Source organism: Echeneis naucrates, chromosome 4, assembly GCF_900963305.1.
Source record: "Echeneis naucrates chromosome 4, fEcheNa1.1, whole genome shotgun sequence".
NCBI lineage: Eukaryota > Metazoa > Chordata > Actinopteri > Carangiformes > Echeneidae > Echeneis > Echeneis naucrates.
The window spans coordinates 12606741-12628526 of NC_042514.1; positions in this window are offsets into that span (position 1 = coordinate 12606741).

Sequence of the window (21786 nt, forward strand, 5' to 3'; positions counted from 1 at the left end):
TTCAGTTGTTAATTTTAAAATGACGTGAATACAACAGTTAACTAGTAAACAGTAAACCCAACTTTTGTTTGCAATGTCTGAAGTATAACCAAACTAAACTGAAATGACTAGCTACAAGAGAGTAATTACTATATTTTTTAATTTGTTGTATTTATTTCTCATGACACCGTTAAGTTATGTTGTGGCTGTTTGTCTTTTGAATCTCGTCTTCCCCCGTGTTTCCTTCCTGCCGTAGTGGTGGCAGATCTCAGCTAGAGCCAAGGAAACCCAATTTAATGAACTGACAATGACAAGGATGACCAAAATCTTAGACCTTGTAAAAGACGGGTGAAGAAACAGTGGAGATGCAACATAAACTGCCGCTTAAGAAGAAAAAAAAACAAAACCAAACTGTGATCGGGCCTTTGACAGCAGTGCAGCAGAACAGATGTACAGTTCATGTTATACGAGCAGTACAGCAGGAGAGATGGACTGAGGGTCGCCATTCCTCTTTGTGTAATGTACCTGATTAGCATTAAGGATGTTCTGCATCTCTTCTCACTGAGAGGCAAATCACACATGCTTGTCAGCATCATTGTGAACATCAAAAGATGCCGACTGTCTCAAACAGTACATTAATCACCAGGAGACACTGATGGCAGCTCTGTCCTCAGGGTCTCCCATCATCTATTCTAATCTCTCCCAAAGGTAGGCATGTGAGGAATGACTTAAACCTGCTAAATTATTGCATACTCCCACATACACGCAAATTAAGTGGCGTCTGAACTTGCGCATAGATGACGCAACAGACTGCTGAGCTCCAAAAAAAGAAATGAAACCCAGATTGTAATAAACCATATTTTAAAACCATAGCTTGTCAACCGGCCGCTGACTGGAGACAACTCTCGGAGTCACTTCATTTTCTCTGCTTTAGGCTTCATCACTCATCTCCTATATGTTAACACTTGGCAGTGCAGAGGAGCTGGTCGTCCAACACACTGCGAATAAATCTGCATATCATATCATCGAATATGCAGTGTGAAGCCTATTATTGAATCATTGCATCCAAACCTTGTTCATCGATCCAGATCAAAGTGAACCTGTTCTCCTCCTGTTCAGATGGAGGATAGACAGGCTATTCAAGGCCTTTGATCGCACCGCGAGACTGCAGGAGCAAGAGTTTCCCATGGACCGAAACCCCCAAGGGGACACGAGACACACATCAAACTCCCCAAACCCTTTTCTTTTACCTGTTCAGCTGAAATTGACTATTGAGCACGCAAGCAGCTGTCCTGTCATGCGTTCATGTCTCCGTGTGTCTTTTTGGAGGGATAAATGTGTCCCCAGGGAAGGAGTATGACGGTAAACAGTGGGAGGAAGCCTCTACATGTGTACGCAAGCAGCCGCAGCAGAGTCAACACAGCAGACCGTCAGTTAGTGAGCAGGATTCCTGTGGGACCGCCAATCACCCCGACATGACACCGGTGTCATCAACACTCCTGTCTTTCACTCACTGTCTGCCCGCGGCCGTTTAATGTTAATGGACCTGATGCGGTTTACTAGCAATCTCCCGTCAATAATATTAGTATTATAAAAGGATTTTTATTTCTGAGTTATCTCAAAACATTCGACCGGCCTGCTTTACACAGAGTTAGATATTACTGACAAATTCTGAACACCAAAAAAGTTTGATATATGAAAAACAAACTTTGGCTAACCTTGTGGGACACTGTGACTTTTAAAGGAAGTCAGATAGTCAGGTAGCTCCCCTCACAACCACCCTAAACCCAGTGTGGACCACACTAAAACATACTTCTTCATGACAAAGGCAGTGATGCTGATACTGATGGCTGGAAGCGGCAAGTAGGTCCTGGTCAATATTGCCAAAACGGGCAGATTTGTCCTGGTCACAAGTTCTCCACATTGAGCAGGCTGGTCTATGTGTTGTCCATAACTACATAATTCCACAGCTGTGATGCCATTGTATCCTGCTTTTCTCCCACTTTAATGGTGTTGCCAAAAAAAGTTGCTCAAGCTTGGCTTTTTCCTCACACACCCATCATTATAAAGCAATAGTGGCTCATCAGAGAACAATTGTACTCAGCTAGTTTCATTCAGCCGGCCCATAAGGCTGAAAGCGGCTTTTCCTGGTTTTGTAACAGGCCGTTTTAGGTGGCTGTGGGCAGTATTTCATATCAGAGTAACTAATTCCTATTACAACTTACTTCAGAATTTGAGATTTTTGTTGGACTGGTAGAATTAAGGTTGTATTCTACTTATTGTGTCTGATGGAGTTGACACAAATCAAGTTTGAAAGGGAATCATGTTTTTTTGTCAAAAAATGGTTTTTTATTGAGAACGTGTTCCTTCTCATGGTTAAATAGCTAAGACTTTTCTCTATAGAAATATACATCTCTAATGAATGTAATGTGCGTTTTAAAAAAATTTATTTTAAAACGCGTTCTGTCCCAACACTCAAGAATTGGTGACTGGTGTTTGACAATATTCAAAGTTTTGCTGTAAGGTGTGACATTGTAGCCTGGTTAGAAAGTACTTCAAACTTTGAAATCTGCACTTCAGTGTTCATACAGTCAAAGTCAAATTTAAGTTGGATGTTGATACTACAAGTCCATGACAAAATGACACAGAGACTCTGAATGACAACAAAAAACGAAGAACAGAAAGCTCTGCAGTATCTATCAAGAACCAAAACCAAATATTTACTTCAAAATGGATGCTAAAATAATTCTATTCCAATTCTATTCCAAAGATTAATTAATTTTTGTATGCTCATGGATAAATATATTAAATGAAAAGAAACAAAAACAACAGAGATAGCAAATGACCACAAAAACACAACAGCTGGCTCATTTGTCGTTGCTTTTTGTCTCTTTCAGTCCGGCCCTCCATGCTCTTGGGCGTTCTTCAACCATTTCTCTCTAACACACTATTGAACTCCGTCCCTCTCCCTCTTTACCCCCCGCCTCCCGTCCCTGTCCTGTGGGATGGCAGCCATACACAATGTGGGAATCAGCAATATGGACATGCATTCATTTCACCACCGAGTAAATCTGTAGGCATTTCATTGAATCGTGAGACATAGTGAGGAGACTGTGTTGGCATTGTTCCTATATTGGCATATTTAAAAAAGATTAATTGTGCCCCAGGTGCTTTCCAATTGGTAAACAATTATTATAATTTTACAAATTCATGTATAATTAATGAGCGGATTAAATAGCTGATGCAAGGCCTCAGTTGCCCTCACTTTGTAAAGTGAATCAGCATGTATAAGCATATTTTATACATGAAGGCTGCACAATGACACTGAGCCATCGCTGTTGAGGATAGAGCCGTCGCTGTAGCCAACACAAGTGTTACACCAGAGACAAAGATCGGCAACAGTAGCACAACCCCAAACCAAGAGAGTAAGATGTTTAATAGTGAAAATGATGACGTCATAGTGCAGTGATTTTTTTGTCTTATTACATACATCAACTCAGCATGACGCAAAACTTAAATTTACTTAAACCTTCTATGCTTGGTAAGACCTTTGGCCTGAACACCTCTACATGCTCACATTCTGTTATTTTAATGGATGTATACTGTATATACTAAAGAAATATAAATAGTGGACAGGAATGGACAATCAATTTTCTCATCCTCTTTAAAGGAAGGGAGAGGCCTTCGCTTTGCTGCCATGCTGCTTTAAGATGCTGGTAAGCCTTAATGAATGAAATTTTACTAAATAACATAAGATGTATAATTAGTTCATTTCCATTCCTTCATCTTCTACTGCTTTTCCGTTTCTGGGTTGCGTTGTTGCAGGAGCCAATCCCAGCTCAAATTGGGTGAGGGGCGGGGTCACCCTGGACAGATCAGCAGTCCATCACAGGGTCAACACACAGAGACACACAGAGACCAACAACCACTCACACTCACACTCAGACCTACAGACAGTTTAGAGTCACCGGTCAGCGGTGGGAGGAAATCCACGCAGACACGGGGAGAACATGCAAACTCCACACTGAAAGGCCTTCTTGTTGTGGGGCAACAGTGCTAACCACCATGCCGCCACGCTGCCCCTGTACAATTCAATAGTGGACAATTGATCTAAAAATTCAGCTAAGGAGGTATAGCATGCCAAGATTGACAACAATGATCAGGTAGCTTCTGACTGATTAAACATCCCAAATCCACAATAATGGGACATTCTGTTCTTCTTATGTTTCCCATTAAACCAAACAAGAAAGCATAATAGATCTTGTTTATTTTTTTCTAAAGAAAGAAGGTATTGCTGTTTGATAGTTTGCCAGCCCTGTTCAAGGTTACAAAAATAAGTACATACATTTTTGGAATAGCAGAAAGGGAAATTTAGAACAGAAGCAACAATAAGCAAGAGGAGGCCGCGGCAGGGAGATGAGACTGAGATTGGTTGACTGCTTATGTCGTGCAGCCAGACAATTTGAGCTGAATCTCCCAAACAACAAGGCTCTTCCCACCAGGCTCCTGCAGTAATGTTTTCAACCACTCCAGAACTAGAAAAACGTTTCACTTTCTTGCCCCATTGGAAGAAATGTACATTCCCCAACAATCCCCACCACAGAAAAGTAAAAACAGAACATCCGTTGGTACCAGAGGAGGCCAGGTCCGACATTAGTGGGCAGAGGGGGCATACTTGGCCAGTCTTAACAACTTCAGCAGGAAATCAGTCCAGCAATTCTGGCTTTGAAGACTTCATTTTCTCACTATTATTCCCCAACAAACACTAAATCATCCCCTACTGGAGATTCATGATAGACTCAACATTCGTTATCCTATACAGCCCACCTAATGAGCCATTAAAGATATATCTAATTACCTCCCACTTTCCAGATGAATGTGTCAATTTACGTCTTCTAAGTCAGTTTGCTCACAGACACACTGATGACAAGAAAATTGGCCCCATCTACATCCTAAATCAGTTTCATCCAAAATTAAGACATTGGCTTCACTGGAGGTGTGAATTGGAGACATTCTGAAAAGGAAGACAGAACAACTGAGCACAAAGTTGGATGGCAAGTGAATGCACAGAGAGAAACATTTTCAGAGCCGTTCTGCGTTACTCCGCCAGTTATCTTGTTGTAACCCTTTAAATTAAATGTATTCATTTTTTAATTATTCTTTGAACTCAGATTGTAATAACTCATCAAAATAATTAATCTCAGGGAAATTTATATTACTTAAGATAAGAAATAAGCTGTAAGATATGACTAAAGATAAGATATAAGATATAAGATATGACAAAAAAAAAAAAAACACTATTACAAAAGCGCAAAGGGAGTTTTTCTTTTTAAAATTCAATCCGAACATCAGGTTTTCATTATTATTTTTTAGTAATAGAACTTGATGCTTAATATTGATGATTGAAAATAACATTTGAAATAGTGTTCGATAGTATTATCGCCTTAATCATCAAGAAGGAGGCCACTGTAAATCTGTGTTGGTGAGTTCTCCAGCGGCTTTGGACTGACCACCTCCACCTTTTAACCCAACACCACCTAAATGGGTCAGCAGCTGCCATTACTTGAGAAAACCTCTGGATGAGTTCTTATTCATTCTTATTTAATATTACACATGTAATGCTAAATCTGTATATCTGTGTAGTGTCATTCTGAAGTAAATCATATTAAATGTTGTTTATTAAATGTTGACGACACAGATGAAACATTTTAAAATCGGGCAAAAGTAATTGCATAAATTTGCCTGTTCTCCTGCAGCTGTCACTGCAAATAACCACATGGCCCAGCTATGTCTAATGACGGACCTGTTTGGTCGTTTTTAGAAAACCTAGAAAAGATGGTTTATTGTTCTACCAGGATAATTGTGTTTCGTAACTTTTTATATGTGTCTGATAATTCTAAGGGTGGCGTAGCGTGGCGGTGCAGTAGTTGATTTGGGCTGATCTGAGCGCCTAATTAGTTACCTAATCAGGTAACCAGGTTTTTAATCTGCTTTTTATAACAGCATATGAGCATGAAAAAAGACCGGGGAAAGGTGTTCTTCAGAGCGCTGTTTGAGTGCTTCATCATCAAATCTGTTCCACCTGTTTGTTGAGAGAAAAAACTAATCCATGAAAATCCAGACTGGAACATTTGTATCAGCATTTACAGTAATACTTTGATGTTCAAAGCTTTCTCTGACTGTCCTCACAAACTGGAATCTCTGAGGCATCTGCCAACATTAGTGCATGTGAAAACAACTCAATTTAACAGGTTCTTAACAAAGTGAAGCGTTGAAGTATGAATTATTTCCTCAAATTACTGACCGTTTCACTCATCTCTTCCCTCCATTTAGTCATGTGTCATGATCTGTCTGAAATTACTTTAGTACAGATGATTAAGCACCTTGAGTGGCCTTAAACCAAAGGTTTTGCCTGCAGCGAATAAAAAAGATTGTTGATTTAAAAAATTGGACCAGTCAGTTCCTGAATGTTTGTGCCCATGACTTCCTTTAGCATGCCTGGCTGAACTTTGAAACACCTCTGCCAAACCATCAGCTGAAATTTCACATCTTTGCCTGCATAGTGAATGATTCATTTCTCTCTGTCTGACTTCTGTCTTCTTTTTCTGTCACTCTCTGCAGACAGGTTCAGAAGAGTGGGAGGGAAATAGAGGCTGAGTCTGTCTTTCAGCATGAGATACAAACTGGCAGCCACAGTAAATCAACAGATATTACTGCTGGCCCTGAGATAAAACTTTGAATCTGCCTCTGAGACGCATACTCAAAAACACAGTCATACAGGTTAATATGCAGGAGCCCAAACAGATTTCAATATTGCAAATAACTTTAGGCATCTGTTCGTGAAGAAGAGGAAATATTGTCGTGTGTAAATATAGTACAGCAGAGGTGTTGCCATAGATTTGTCATATGCCAAAGCCAGTTGAACAAAACTGTATTATGAAACTTGATTGACTGTCATCATTTATTCATTAATTACATATTGCAGTTGGGTGGTGGCACAGCAATCAGCATGAGCAGCACCTGTTTTGTTTTTGTCTAATCCACGGGTGGTAAAAGAGCAATAACCAGGAGGAGAGTCCTTGGAAATTCACTGGAAACTGGGTGACATTGGGCAACACAGTGGCTAACGCTGTCCCCCCACAAGAGGCCTTTCTGTGTGGCGTTCGCATGTTCTCCCTGCGTCTGCGTGGATTTCCTCCCACCGTCCAAAGACATCATGTTTGGGTTAACTGGTGACTGTCTCTGTGTGTTGGCCTTCTGATTGACTGGTGACCTATCCAGGGTGTACCTCACCACCCCCAACGACCCTGAAACAGATAAGTGGTAGAAGATGAATGAATGAATGGGTGATATTGGCTATTTCCAGAGCATATCCAATGGCAACAATAGATTTTGACCCCTACAGTAACCAGAAACCATCAAAAGAGCAATAACCAGGAGGAGAGTCCTTTTGTAGCAGGCCAGAGTGACTCAAACTCACAACAGATTTCCTATTTTACCTTTAACCTCCATCTGGGATCCACAATTCACTATTTCAACTTGAAAGTTGAAATAAAGTTGAAAAGAAAGTCTATTTGAGGCGGTTTCAGGTCTCCTAGTTTTTTTTTGTTTTTTGTTTTTTTAAGCGTGGCAGCTGTCAGTGGCTTCTCTCCCTCCTGTGGTAAAGTGCCAGGCCAGCCAGGCATGCTGGGTGGACTGCCTGTAACAAAATGCATAAACCTAAAACACAGCTTCACCCCCATGCACACTCCAGCCACAATCCATACCGGTGTTACCTGCTCCGTTCTCAGAAAGAACCTGTTGCTTTGTGCCCTCATCATTAAATTCACATTTCCTTCTGCTGCACTCATCGGCTATGCTGGTTTCGTGGCTGCGACCGTGTCCTATTGACAAAAACTGGAGGTTGGCAAGCAGAGAGGAGAGCATCCTAATTTGGAAGTTTGCACATGCACACTGAGGATAATCCTGGGATCTTTGAATGGTGATTAGTGAGCAGCCAAAATGTCCTAGGCAATATGCCCTTGACTCAGCCTCTGTTGCTCCGTGATCAGTTATGATATCAGATTCATTATGCACAGAAACAGCAGTAACAAGTAAACAAGCTAATTACACTCATTTATCATGTTTGTGCAGCATCTTCAGTAAATTTGAAAAGTTTGAGGCAAAGTAATAGGCTATTTGTCAGTGAACAAATGTAACGACTCTTCGAGAATTAAGCTCCGGCATCTCTCCTTTCCTTTCTTAAAGCAGTCCAGATGAGAGAATTTTTAAAGGCTTTCCCTCTGAGAACCTGAAAACAGCTTTTCAGGGCAAAGTCTTCGAATTTTGCTACATATTTTACAATATTCATTGGCCATATTGAAGTAAATCATCGCTGTGTCCCGTTCACAGTGGTGCTTTTCATATCTCTGTCTCAAGATTTTGTGTTAGTCTTTTCTTAATATGCTCGTGGCAGACAAACGTGTTTTGATTTTGTCTTGATATGCGGCTCTGAGGGGTAAAGGAAGGACTGAGTGAATTACTGCACTGTGCACAGCTCAACAAAGAAGTTACGGCACAAATCACAATGGTGGGCATCTTATATATAGTATGATGAGAAGTTTAAATAAATCTTCAGTTCATCGTGGATCTCTGGACAAATTTAGTTGACAAGTCCGTCGGATTTATGTTTCTCTACAAATCCTCTTGCTTCTCTGGACATTTAGTTGCCCAAGAAAGCGCCGACCTGTTATGAGCTGTGTTCTGATGATGTTCCGTTCAGCTTATTCTAATGTGTGGAACGCGCTTTGCTTGTGTGTAACAAAACAAAGTTGTATGGTGACTAGCAGGGGATAGAGCCGTTGCCATGACTTGGATGCTCATGCTTTATTCCTACAGAGAGGAATAAAGGCAGCTTGGTGCACACCACACTTTGAAAACTGCCGACCCTTTTCCTGTGTACTGCACTGGAGATGTGCAGCTACTACTTAAAGGAAAGGTTATGTTTTTGTCTGGCCCATATTTTTGGGTTTAGTCTGGTCCACAGAAGAAGTCGCTGCATTCTGCTGCATTGCAACCTTGTAAATAATTGAGTGTTCACCCGTTGAATGCTAGAGAGAATAACAGAGAAGTGACATGATACTTTATAATTTCTGAGCACAAGAATGAAGCACTTCCTTTGAGTTTTTTTTTTTTTTAACCTTCCTGCTCCACAGAGACTTCAGCTTTGCAGGTTGCTATGAGTGGCTACTTATGATGTGTAGAAATAATTAAAAAACTATTATTTCTTCTTTTCAGCCGCAGACCACAGAGATTCAGACAGATTGACTAATAGTTAAGTTTTCAGTAAAACCAGCATTATTTCGCCTACTAGCCTGGAGCAAAAAGAGGCAAGGTGAAGTAATGCAATGCTGTCTTGTTTTTTGTTTGTTTTTTTTTTTAATCCTCCAAAGCTCTTTAAGGATATTTTATGTCAACTTGTGTGTTTTATGTTAAACAAAGAAATGAATTGCCTCCATACTCAAAGATCAGGCAAATGTGTGCACGGCTCGATGCTAATGTAACAGTGTCAGTATTATATTATTAGTAATGATTCCAAAAATCCAAAAATCAGCTTTTGGGCCAATAGAACATTTGTTATATGCAGTACTGCCCAATCCGTGTGGCATAAAATGCCCCTATGCCATAATTACCAACGCTTTTTCTCTCAGATGTATCTTTTGGATACTGTCCTTAGATCAAATTTCTAGGAATTCAAACAAATACTATCAGAGTCATTGTTTTGTAGGCTCAAGATAGAAATGACAAATCTAGTTCTCATGAGCTGAAAACATGGCTGCTTTAAAGGAACGGTGGTAACGCCTTGTTAAAACTCTCCCTGAAGTGACAAGTTAGTAACTTTCATTTCAGTTCTTTCTCTCATTCTTCCAGTTTAAAAACATAATCATCAACATCTTTCTTTTTCCTTCTCATTGCTTAATCACCAAGATTACTATGTTACTGTTTGAGCTGAAAGAGCTCAAACAGTAACTGAGATAAATGTTAAAATGTAAACAGTTCTCTTTCATGTCAGTTCTTGGTCATTTAGTTTTTTATATATATATATATATATATATATATATATATATATATATATATATATATAAAAAAAATAAAAAATAAAAAAAATAAGGCAACTTTATTTGTATAGTGCCATTTATACATTCAGCATTTCAGTGTGCTTTTACAGAGTTAAAACAAGATTTATAACATTAAAAACAGTGAAAGCATTAAAACAAAATGAGACAGTAAAATCAATTTAAAAAGAACTTACAAACTACCGACTACAAGGGAGCGATGGACCTTCTGAATGCAGCGGACCTCTCTCGAAGGAGGTCACAGACCTTGAAAGCCTCAGGTTTTCTGGCAGTTGTCCCACAGCTGGGGGGCATAAACACGAAGAGCCGCTTCACCCTGTTTGGTTCTGGTTCTAGCAATAGGAATTATTCATTAATTGTGAATTTTGTCATCTCTTTTGATGTGTGTGCTATCTGAGCAGTAGTAGTAGTCGTGTCTGTGGCCACTGGTGTCAGTTTGAATGTTGAAGAAAAGAAAACTTTAAGTGAATTTAAGATTAATATAAAAGAAGAAGTAATATCATCGCAACGGGATCTTTTGTTGGATTATTTTTTTAAAGCTCATCAATCAAATGCTCAAATCTGTGGAGTTGTCCGGTGTCCTTCAGCCTGAGTCGAGTTTAGGCACTGTCAGCGTCAGCCACTGGCAGTACTGTTCCTCATTCATGGTTATAGCCCAGGGAACTGGTAGAGCTCTGGCTCTGCCTGCTTTTTCATCCAAAAAAATAAATGCATTGGTTTCCACATGCAATAATAATAATAATAATACATTTTATTCACAGTGCACTTTGTGCTACAGAGTAAAGACCAAAATGAACCAGCAACAATAGAATTACCTAAAAAGACAATTTTCAGACTGGACAACATTTCCCACAATGCTTTATTGTGCCCCCATACAACCTATGAGAACACAATAAATTCTGATTTCTAAAGAGGTTATTGGAATGAATTGGAAAATACAAAAACTGCTCCCTTCATGAAAGAGAAACTGAAGAGAATCCTTCAGTGATGTCAGCAGCTTCATGTTATGTTAGCAGCTTGAAATGAAAGATTTTTAATGTGAAAAACTGAATAATAATCATACTTGCACATTGTTGACAATGTGCCTTGTCCAGAATTAAAAAATAATTTTTATAAAATATCAGGGTATGACCTACTATTCTAACCCAGTCACTTTGAAAAAAATCCAAACTCTCCAGTGGCAGCACTGAGTTGTGATGTAATTTTTTTGGTCAAAGTGTGCTTGGTCAAGTTTCAAACGTCAGCTGGCCCCATAAGAATTTCTCCCCAAACATAATTCTTATAAAGACATGGATTTAAGATGTTCTAAATGGTGAAATTAGATGTTTATTATTGAATTGGATCCATTGGCCCCAAAGGAATTTGAAAAGTCCTTAAGAGCCAATCTGTAAATTATTTTCATGTCATTGATGTGTGTTTGGAGCTGAGAGGAAGTGAGCCAGCTCAGCCTGACAGGGACGCTCTGAAAAGTGGGTCAGCCAGAGAGGGACTCTCACTCTACAGGCTCAAACTGTGGAAGCCCCCAGAAGCCTCAAAAACTTTTTGGGATTATGTAATTAGAAAAAATGACACGTTACAGAGTTCATGAGATAATTCATTAGTTCATCGTCTCCCAGCTCACCCTGGACAGGGAGAGGCCTTCGCTTTGCTGCCATGCTGCTTTAAGATGCTGGTTAATGCGTTAATGAATTAAATTTTACCAAAAAAAATAAGATGTACAATTCGTTCGTTTAATTTATTCATCTACTACCGCTTTTCCGTTTCTGGGTCATTGGGGGTGCTCCCACTGGGTGAGGGGTTAGGTCACCCTGGACAGGTCACCCATCAATCTCAGGGCCAACACACACACACGGACAGACAGAGACCAACAACCGTTCACACTCAGACAGTTTAGAGTCACCAGTTAACCAAAACATGATGTCTTTGGATGGTGGGAGGAAACCCACACTGACACGGGGCGAACATGCAAACGCAGATACAGATACTACTGATTACATTAATTAGACTTTCTACTAGCTGTCCACCATATGTGTGTGTGCCGAAAACAGCCAGTGTTCCCAAACAGTCACGGCTCACTAAATGGAACATTTCTAACACAAGATTATTCGATAACATCACACTAATATCCCACATCTAGTAGCCTGAAATGACTCAGGCAGGTACAGTTTTTAAAAAATGTCAAATATAACGTTTGACATTCAGTTAGATTGTTTTCCTGTATGGCAAGTTTTCAAAAGTTCATTTTGTTTGTACTTACTACGGTTTGTTGCTTCGGTTTACTAGAATACAGTCATCATGGTATCTGGCTGTTTCAAGTTGAGCACAAAAATACGATTAGAATTTTTGTTGAAGCCTGAAAAAAATCAGTCATCCACCACGTGGACATTTAACACAATGCAGCGATTCAGTCAGATCACTGGAACTGCAAAATACAAGTGATTTTTGGTCAGACTGGCAGATTGCCCGTCTCAAATCTGTGTGTGTCAAAAGCTAATCCACCGACGCTGAATCAACATATAGATTCCAAAATAAAAAGTTCATCCTCAACTTCCTGTTCAGAAGTTCCAAGTTTTCAGACAGCATTCACAAATGTTTTTCGTTTCTTTGCAAATTAACTGAACTCTGTCAAGGATAGGATTCTTTTGTATTGATGAAGGGCGTTATATTGTCAGTCTGTTCGCAAAAACAATATTCAGTCAATAGTAAATGCACTAAATTTTAATACAGACACACCGAAACCTCGAAAGATTATTTTCACATATAGAGAGTTATACACATAGCGCTCAAACAAAGCATTTAAAGCATTTAAAGCTTTGGAAAAGTATCCTTGATAGAGAAAAAGAACTTTAGTGGGATCAAGTCGAAGCTCCAGCCGTCTGCTGTTTTCAAAATGAACAGATGTGCTGACAGCATTAAATAAAAGCAGGGATTTAGGGTGCTCACTGACATATATATACATTTTCTTCACAAAGATGGATTCTTTGGATGTTTTAATTGGAGCTGCCTTGATTATTTTTGATGTCTTTGTGAAAGCAAGCACTTTATTGTCTCATACTAAATCTTCTCTCCCTTTTGTGATCCTTTTACTTTGGATTTCTGTGCACATCTCCCCTCCTCTTTCACCGTTTATCTGTCATTCCCCTCGTCTCCTCCTTTCCTCCTATCTCCCCTTGTCCTCTGGCCCCCGACTTCACCTCCTTATCACCTTCTGTTGAATGAAAACGCTGCCAGCTCATTTGTGAACACTCAGTGTCGTCATTACATAAAAGAGTGCACACAAAGCTCTTCCAGTTCTCTTCAGAAGGATTTTGATTGGGGCAATTACTGGAGAGGAGACTGGAGCCAGGCCAAGTGGTGAAGTGTGTGTGTTTGTCGGGGTGGGGGGCAGTTAAAGCCAAGGGAAGCTGTCTTGATTTCATGAATATTTTTTTCCTGAACAATAGAGGGAATCAAATATTCATGGCCCAGGTAAAGGTCTGATGCTCAGACCGACCCCCCACCCAACACCTCTCTGTAATCAGCTCCCTGGCGGTTTTTATTTACACAAACATGCAGCTGCTGTCATTATAGTCCATTTTCTGTTCGTGCAAAGACCACATGCACACTGTCGTCTTAACTGTTAGTGTTATAGCTGTGTGCGAATCCCCTCCAATTGAACTAAAGGGTTGAAAGAACACAAACCTATAGGCACGGGGAAAAAGAATATTTGGAGAATTTGAAAAAGACAAAACTCTAAGACATAAAGCCACAGAAAGAGATGTCAAAAAGCTAAGAGGGTGGAAACTGTATGCACATGTGCACGGAGGCAGAAAGGGAGAGGAAAATCCTGATATAAAACAGCTGCGTATCCCGATCACAATATCCTCAAGTGTGTAATAGTCTGAGATAGCCCATGGACTGAAAAACTGGAGCTTTAGAGGAACAAAGGAGCAGTACAATTGACAGAAGTTGTCAATTAAGCTTTAATTAAACCCAACTGCTAATGTTCCTCAATATGGCCGTACTCCTCTCTGATATTTTAGATAAAACATCGGTTTAAATATAGCCCATTTATTTACCAGCTGATAATGACTCACCAAAACAAAACAAAACATAACAAAAAAGTGGTGACAAGTAGGTAAGACTGTAGATCTGCAGATCGGCTGTTTGGTTTAAAGCAGAAGTAATTTCATGACTTTTGCTTGGAAAAGGTACTCCAGAGATGAAAATGTATTTTGTTTTCTGGTGATAAATTATTGCATAAACTATAAGGGAGATTTCAACCTTAAAGAATATTTAAAAAAAACAAAAAACATTTTGTCCTGATTTCATGTGACAAAGATGTTGGCTACACAATGATTCGCACACAAATCTTTAATACATTTGTCGACATTCAAGTTAAGTGCATTCAAATTATGAAATCTACTATTGTTCATAATTGTGTTTCTGTGACTATTTGCATGAAAATAGTTTCAACATTCATCAGACAAGTAGAAATGGTGCTCACTTTTCTGGTCCGACCACAGTAAATACTCAGAACCTGCTGTGACTCACGCAGCTAACTGCAGGCAAGTCAGGCCAGCCCTGCGTGAACTGTTGGTCCAGGTTGATTTGTTTCTTTCTTTCCTCAGTTACCTGAAGCAGACGTGATGCAAAAATAACTCTCAACAAATGTGAACAAATGTGACTGCTGTTACATTTAGATTTGAATTGAACAAACTTTGATGTGACTCATAACTCACACAAATTGCCACAAATGGGATTTTTAGGTTCTTAAACCGTGTATGCCATGTGTATTTAAAATGTTGGGAGGCGTAACACTCACCATTTAGTTCTAAACATCTAATTGTGATTACAACTACTTTGTCACATGCACAATCATACTCAGTACGAAGTGCAGTGAAATGTTTTGTGTACCAAATCCAATTTAAAAAGAATGAACACTAATTAAAAAGAAGAAAACAGAAGTAGAGCAGTAGACAAATTGAAATGCCTGCAAAAAAAACAAAAATATAAAATATATATAAAAGAAATGCCATGACCAACCATGACAGCTGATGGGAATGTCATTTGTTTTGGAGTTTGATATTCTTCTCTTCTGGGCCAAGATTACAGGGTGGCCGCACTGTGTTGTTCTTTCAGGCTATATCCGACCAGGCCCTGCAGCTCAGCTCAAGGCCCAACCATTAAATAAAACCACTGACCATTGGAAAAAGCAAGTTTCCTCCGTTCCAGGTCAGGTGCTGCAGCTCCATCATGGTGGATTCATTAAAATCTAGAAACTGGAACCAAGCTGGAAGGTCTGAGCAAAAATTGCAACGTGAACCTCTAGTACACTTTCATACGCTTTCATAATAATTCACCTTGGAAATGAAAGAAATGAATTCAAGGGTTGATGAGATATTTTAGTCTCGACCTAAGTGGAGATCTAAGTAATCATTCGTTGGGGCTCTAAACACGATGGCACAAAATTTGAAATTGAAATATTCACAAATGTATGCACAGTTAGAATGTGAGATCCTGCCAGAGTAACGATGGGATAAATTAATGTAGCTCATGGAGCCAAGCTTCAGTTGCTCTGAGCAACAGTTATGTGGAAGTGGCCTGGTCATCAGAGCGATGTGTTCGGCCCGTGACGCTGAACTAGAAAACCACAATAGGAAAATAGGTCACATGTTATGAACAACCAAAAGAAGTGGTCCCACTTCCTCTGTCCAAATTCATTTCCACATCAAGGTTAAACACTGCGTCGCTCCCTCTCTCTCCTTTCTTTGACCATCCCCTAGTGGTTAAGTGTAACATTTTCAATAGGCCCCTCCAGGATTACATCATCAATAAGGTATTAGCATTCCTGTGTTTCATCTCCCTCTCCAAAACACACACACACACACACACAGAGGCATTGTGATGAGAGGTGTCTGGATGCCTTTTTACGACACACAATTAGTAAATGACTGGAAAATAAATGTTATACACCTATTAGTCAAGGAGAGCAGCCAGCCTTCTCTGGGTGTGAAGGACGGTGTGAAATGTTATTTTATTATTATTATTATTTCAAAGCCTCCCAGGTGCATTTCTTGTTCACTGAAAAAGTTGGATATTTAAGACAATAAGGCCGATATCAAGACTCCAGCTAATCTTAATCATCCTCCAGAATGCAAAGACAGGAGTGCATCAAGGTACAGATCTGGGAGAGGCCACGAGGAAAATGTTGCTGTAATGACTCACACAAAAAGTAGCAGGAAGTGTGTTCACAAAAAAATACATTGGAAAAAAAAAAAAGAAAAAAAAAGAAATCAATATTTATCTTTTTGATCACAAAAGTTGAAAAAATGACGGGAAGCCTTTATTTTCTGGTAGTATTCAAAAAGGAAGTCAAATGGCTGTTTTGACGTCAATTCTATATGACGTCATCTGATAGTTTTCTCTGGTTCATTTTGCAGATTGTGTGATCATTCTGGACCGACTGAGAGGATGTGTGTGGTTTCCTGCACCGGCAGCAGCCCCAGCAATATTGGTTAAAGGTGCGATCAGATTTTGGTGTGACAAGCAGTCCTGAAAAATCTCAGTCATATTCCGTTTTGTTCCAATAAGGACAATGTGCTTTTTTATGTCCCTCTCTACATTTTCTGCAAATCACAGTGCTCATCTCCATTTCCCATTGTCCATTACTTCTTTGTATATTATCGTGTGTGATATAATCATCTTTTTAATAGTCCCTCTATGAAAAAAGAATCTATATTGGGTAGTAAAATACACACACGCAATAATTTTCCCATCCAGAAAAAATAGTTGAAAAGGTAACCATAGTTTGAGCTTGTCTCTCAAGCTTTGCTCTGATTGTAACACAGTTATTTGTGGCATTTCTTATGTGTGTCCATCATTGAATGGCTTCCGTCTGACAGTAGACAATCCCTTATAAACTGCAGATTTCTGAAGTGGTCGATATGCCACGCAAACACTTTGATGTATCATTTAGCTGCTGCTGTTTATGTAAAGCTTAAGTGGTTACTCCTTCATATGAATTTCCCTCTCATGCGTCCTCAGACAGTGGCCTTGTCCAGCTCTGGCATTAACATCCATCTCAGGTGAGCCAATGACAGCTCAGCTCCGAGCGTGAACATGCATAAGGTACGTTTGGGGAGAATATGTGATCCAATCGCTCAGAGCCCAGACTTGGAGCCGAGCTGGGCCACAAGTGGCTACATTCTTTAGGCAGCATGAAAATGAATGTCTCTCGGGCATAGACAAAGACTCCAGGCCTGAAATGTGAAGCCAAAACTGAATAGCCTGCTTTTATCTAATGGCCATCGGTATCCCGATGTCAATATTTTAAAGAATGCTCCCATTTGGAGCAAAATGGATAATAAAACCAGGCATAACTTAGAGCGTGGCTACCCCATGACTGACATGGTGAACGGCCTGACAATCAGGATCACACAGAGAAGGTCAGAGTCACACCTTACTACTTCAAAGACAGTTACTTCCTGTTTCACAGCAGCAGTTAATGACCGAGTGGGTACTTCATGGTGGGCTGTCTGTTCATTGAACAGCCACCTACTCAACTACTGAACTGTCCTCTGCCACAATTGAATTTTTCTTTTTCTTTTTCAACACAGTTACCATTTTAAATGGCAACAATGCATATTTGACTATTGACATATAAAGTGGAGAATTGCTATCGTATGCATGATCAATGCTGCGATGCAACTGTCATGCCAAATGCACTGGAGCTGTGCACTTGAAAATGCAAGTTAACGCCATGCCTGAACATGGCCACTGCAGAGCAGCGGGGGGGTATCCCAACACAAAGACAGGCGTTGGTGATAGTAAGGCACGAAAAGGCTAAAAACATACACATTTGACTGAATTTAAGTGCTGACTGTGGATCATGTCCCCATCATCTACTTTGAAATTGCATCCCTGAGGGTCGGTATGGAGGAATAATTTTCATGCACAATGAAAAACTGTCTCAGACTTGGAAAGAAGGAATGTCAGCCCATCCTTTAACAGAAATGGTTGGATTTCCATTAAATCAGCAGGAAATATTCTTGTAAACCAGAGGCTGAACCCTGACTCTCACCAGTGGGACAGAAAGTAGTTTGATTTGGAGGACATCATGGCATTTCTTGCAGCTTTACCTCCAGGACGAGCTTTAAATTAAGCCATTATACAACTGCAATCTGTGGCTGATCCCTGACTTTATTAAGTTCTGCTGTAGCGTGTATGTCACACACACTATGAATTAATGTGTTTGAGATGATCACAGTGTATCATATATCATTTATTTAACAAGGTTTTAGCTTGTTAAACTGTAAATTGACTTGATTTCGTTATTGAGTACAAAACAAATCACGACTCGGATCAATTAAAATGAAAGTGTTTATATTTGAATGGGCCCTGGGCCACTTTGTACTGGGAAAATTGGGCCCAGAGGTCAAAAAGGTGAAGAACTGCCCTCGACTGAATAGGCAAACAGGCTGAATTAGTGGCAGACACCCCATCAGTTAGAGCTCATTTGAAGCACCGAGCCAATGACAAGTCAATTCATCTGCTGCCTCTCCACTTTCATCAGCAGCAGCAGCACTTCCTGAGCGCACTGACCCTTCCGCACTTCTCCGCCAGAGCTCAGAAAGACCGAAAAGAATGAGAGAGACAAAGAGAATAAGAAAGCGAGCAATTGATGCGATTTGGTGGTTTTGTTTTCACATCCAAACATGCGGGCGGGATGTTTTGTGTGTTTCAGGGTGATTTTGACACATTCACTGCTCTGAGCACTCTGAGAACAAAAGTGAAGTGCTTTATTGTCAGCAGGCTGGTTCAGTCACGTGAGGGTGAGAGGGGGATTGTGAAGAAAGGTTAGCTGATGTGGGACCCATCGTGATAGACCTCGCCAAAGCGGGGTTAAACCACTTTACTGTGCCCGTCTGTGGGCTGAATGAGGTATAAAACTCTTTATGTGCGTGTGGAGAGAGAGAGGAAAAGGAGACCTTGCTCTGAATGCTAATCAAAAACTAACCATGAAAGCAAACACAGACACACACACACACACACACTGACTGTGTGTCACTGCAGTCTTCCTTTAACCTCGTCTGGAGTCTTGGTGCACTTGATCAGGTTGACAGTCCAGCCCTCACAAGCCACAGTCTGCTGCCGCAGGCGGTTCAGAGCATCCTGAGATAGACATCAAAGGTGTAACCTTGAGTGTTTAGGAAAGGAAAAGCTGCATTTGACAATTCAAATCTGTTTTGAGCTCTGTCTTATGCTCTAACACAAAAGAGGTAAAGACAAACTGTGCATTGTTATTCGATGTCTCACGTCTGCGCCTGTTGGCGGAGCAGTGCTAAGAAGGGGGAGCTCAAGAGACTCAGCGGGGTCATCGGAAGGTCCAGCTTCACAATTCCTGTAGAGCGTCATGCAGCTCTCGCCATTTGCATTCAAAGAGCCGCAGGCCCTAGAGCCAATATATTTGTATAATTGGATTCAAGCTGCTGTTTTATTTCATATAGGAAGCAAATAATAATAAAGTCATATTCACATTTAAAAATGTTTGGTTCCCACTGTAGGAGATCAATAGATCATCATTAATCTATCAATGTAATTAATATACAAACTAAAACATGAAGAGAAGTTTTCACAGAGAAGCAGAGAGCGGTATGGCTGGTTCAAGACTTTCATGGACATCTACAGATTCAAAAAGCTAGTCGAGCAGCAGCCTAAGATGCTGCCTGACATCTTAACACACTTCCTGTGGCTATTTCAAATTAAAAGCCTTTGGCGCCCTATATTTCTTATCAGGGCTTTTATTGCCGTCCTGTGAGTAGTGTAGTTCGCGTTGTTATTCCTGCTTCAGTAATTATGATTCCTGTCATGAAAGTAGTCAGTTGGCTGTGGTTTGCTTTCTTGCAATTTGGAACATGCTGGGAAACCAGAGCATCTTGGGGGACCAGCTTGGTCACATGGCATTTGGTGGCATAATGATGAGAATATGATCAGTCAGTCAGTTTGTTTGTTTATATAGTTGGCCCAACTATTTGCAGTTTACCCAAAAACTGGTTTGTTTGGATAGTGGATTTATTTGTCTAGATGCATTATTCAAAACAATTTACCGGGTAACATAGCCTCTTCTGTGTTTGTGGTGATTTGGTCGTGTGGATGTTATTTGTTTGATATTTCATATCAGTAAGTTTGTTTTTCTTCCACTCTGAGAAACATCTACTGTACTTATAAGCTCTGTAAGACACTCTCCACCACGTTGGTCCTTCTGTGATATTCCCCTTTGAATTCAGGACACAGAACCTCTGAAGGGGGTATGGAGGTGAGGGTGTTATTGTGAAAAAACCAGCAGGATAAATCCAGCACTGCTTAGTCTACATTTAAGACTCAAACTGTGTCTTGAATTTCTTAAAAAAAAAAAAAAAAAAGGGACACAAGTGTACTTATTTTTTTCTTCTTTTTTTTTTATGAAGCTGACAGCAACAACCAACCTGTCCTTCGAAAATATTGCACCCGACACGATTATTGTTCAGAATTGAATGTCGCATATTCAAAGTCTCATAAACAGCAACTTGCTTGGCATCCTTTCAAGGTACATATGTTTTGAAGCGAGAGGTTAAAAAAAAAAATAAATCAGAAATCTTTGTGTTGGTAATTAATTTTGGCCTGTTGACAGCAAACATGAAAGAGGGATATGTGGATGGACAGACGTTTTATATTTCAGAATCTCTTCTTAGCACCAAGCTTACCAAGAAGAGCATGCCAAAACAGCACAGTTTATGAAGGCAGAGTTGCAATATGGTGGAAAATGTAAGAAGAGGAGAAGTGAAGGGGAACTGAACGCCCCGGACTATCGTTACTATGGTAAAACATGTAAATAAGTTTAGTGTCTCTTTGCCTTTGATGTTCTCTGTAGTGGGAAAACACGTAGCTTGGCAAGACATCAATAGTCTTTCTCACCTGTTTAAGGACTTATAAGTAGCCAGAGACCCTATAGTCATTTTACTTCATTTGAGACATTGATCCACAATCATCTGCTAACCTTCCCTCTCCTTGCCCCCTTCCCTCCCCTCACCCCACCTCCTTCTCCATCTGTGCTTCTGATTTCCCGTGCAGTTCCAGTAGCTACTCCCGTGTCAGCCTGTCATCTCAGCCAGAGAATTTCATTCAAAGCAATTATGAAACTGTAAAAAGAACAAGAAGCCCGGTGAGGAACAGAAGAAAAATGAAGTGCCATGAGAAAGAATGACAGAGGCAGAGAAAAAATAGCGTTGTGTCCTAATTAAGTTCTCATCCGTGTTAATTCATCTGGGCCTAGTTAGAGGGACCCAGAATGACAATACCCAGAGAAACCTGGCAGCTGCTACCACAAGGAAATCCATTAATTGATTTAAGAGCTGCAGCTTTGTTGTGACAGTGCTTCACTGTTTGAGAGAAAAAGAAAAAGAACACTTTCCATGCATATGCCATGGAATCCAACTGACAGGTGTGTTGAGGAGTGATAGTTGGTATCGCCCCACTGAAATACCAATTAAACCCAAAAGAAGGATCAACACAACCTATTCCGGTCTTTTCAGGTGTGGAAGGGTCCCCAGTAATTGTGTGATTTAAATTGGCCTGAGGTTTGGATTGGATAAAAAAAAAAAAAAAAATAACAACTCAGGTTTCAAAATGAGGGTGTTTTATGTATGCCTGCAGATTAAAAGGCTACACACCT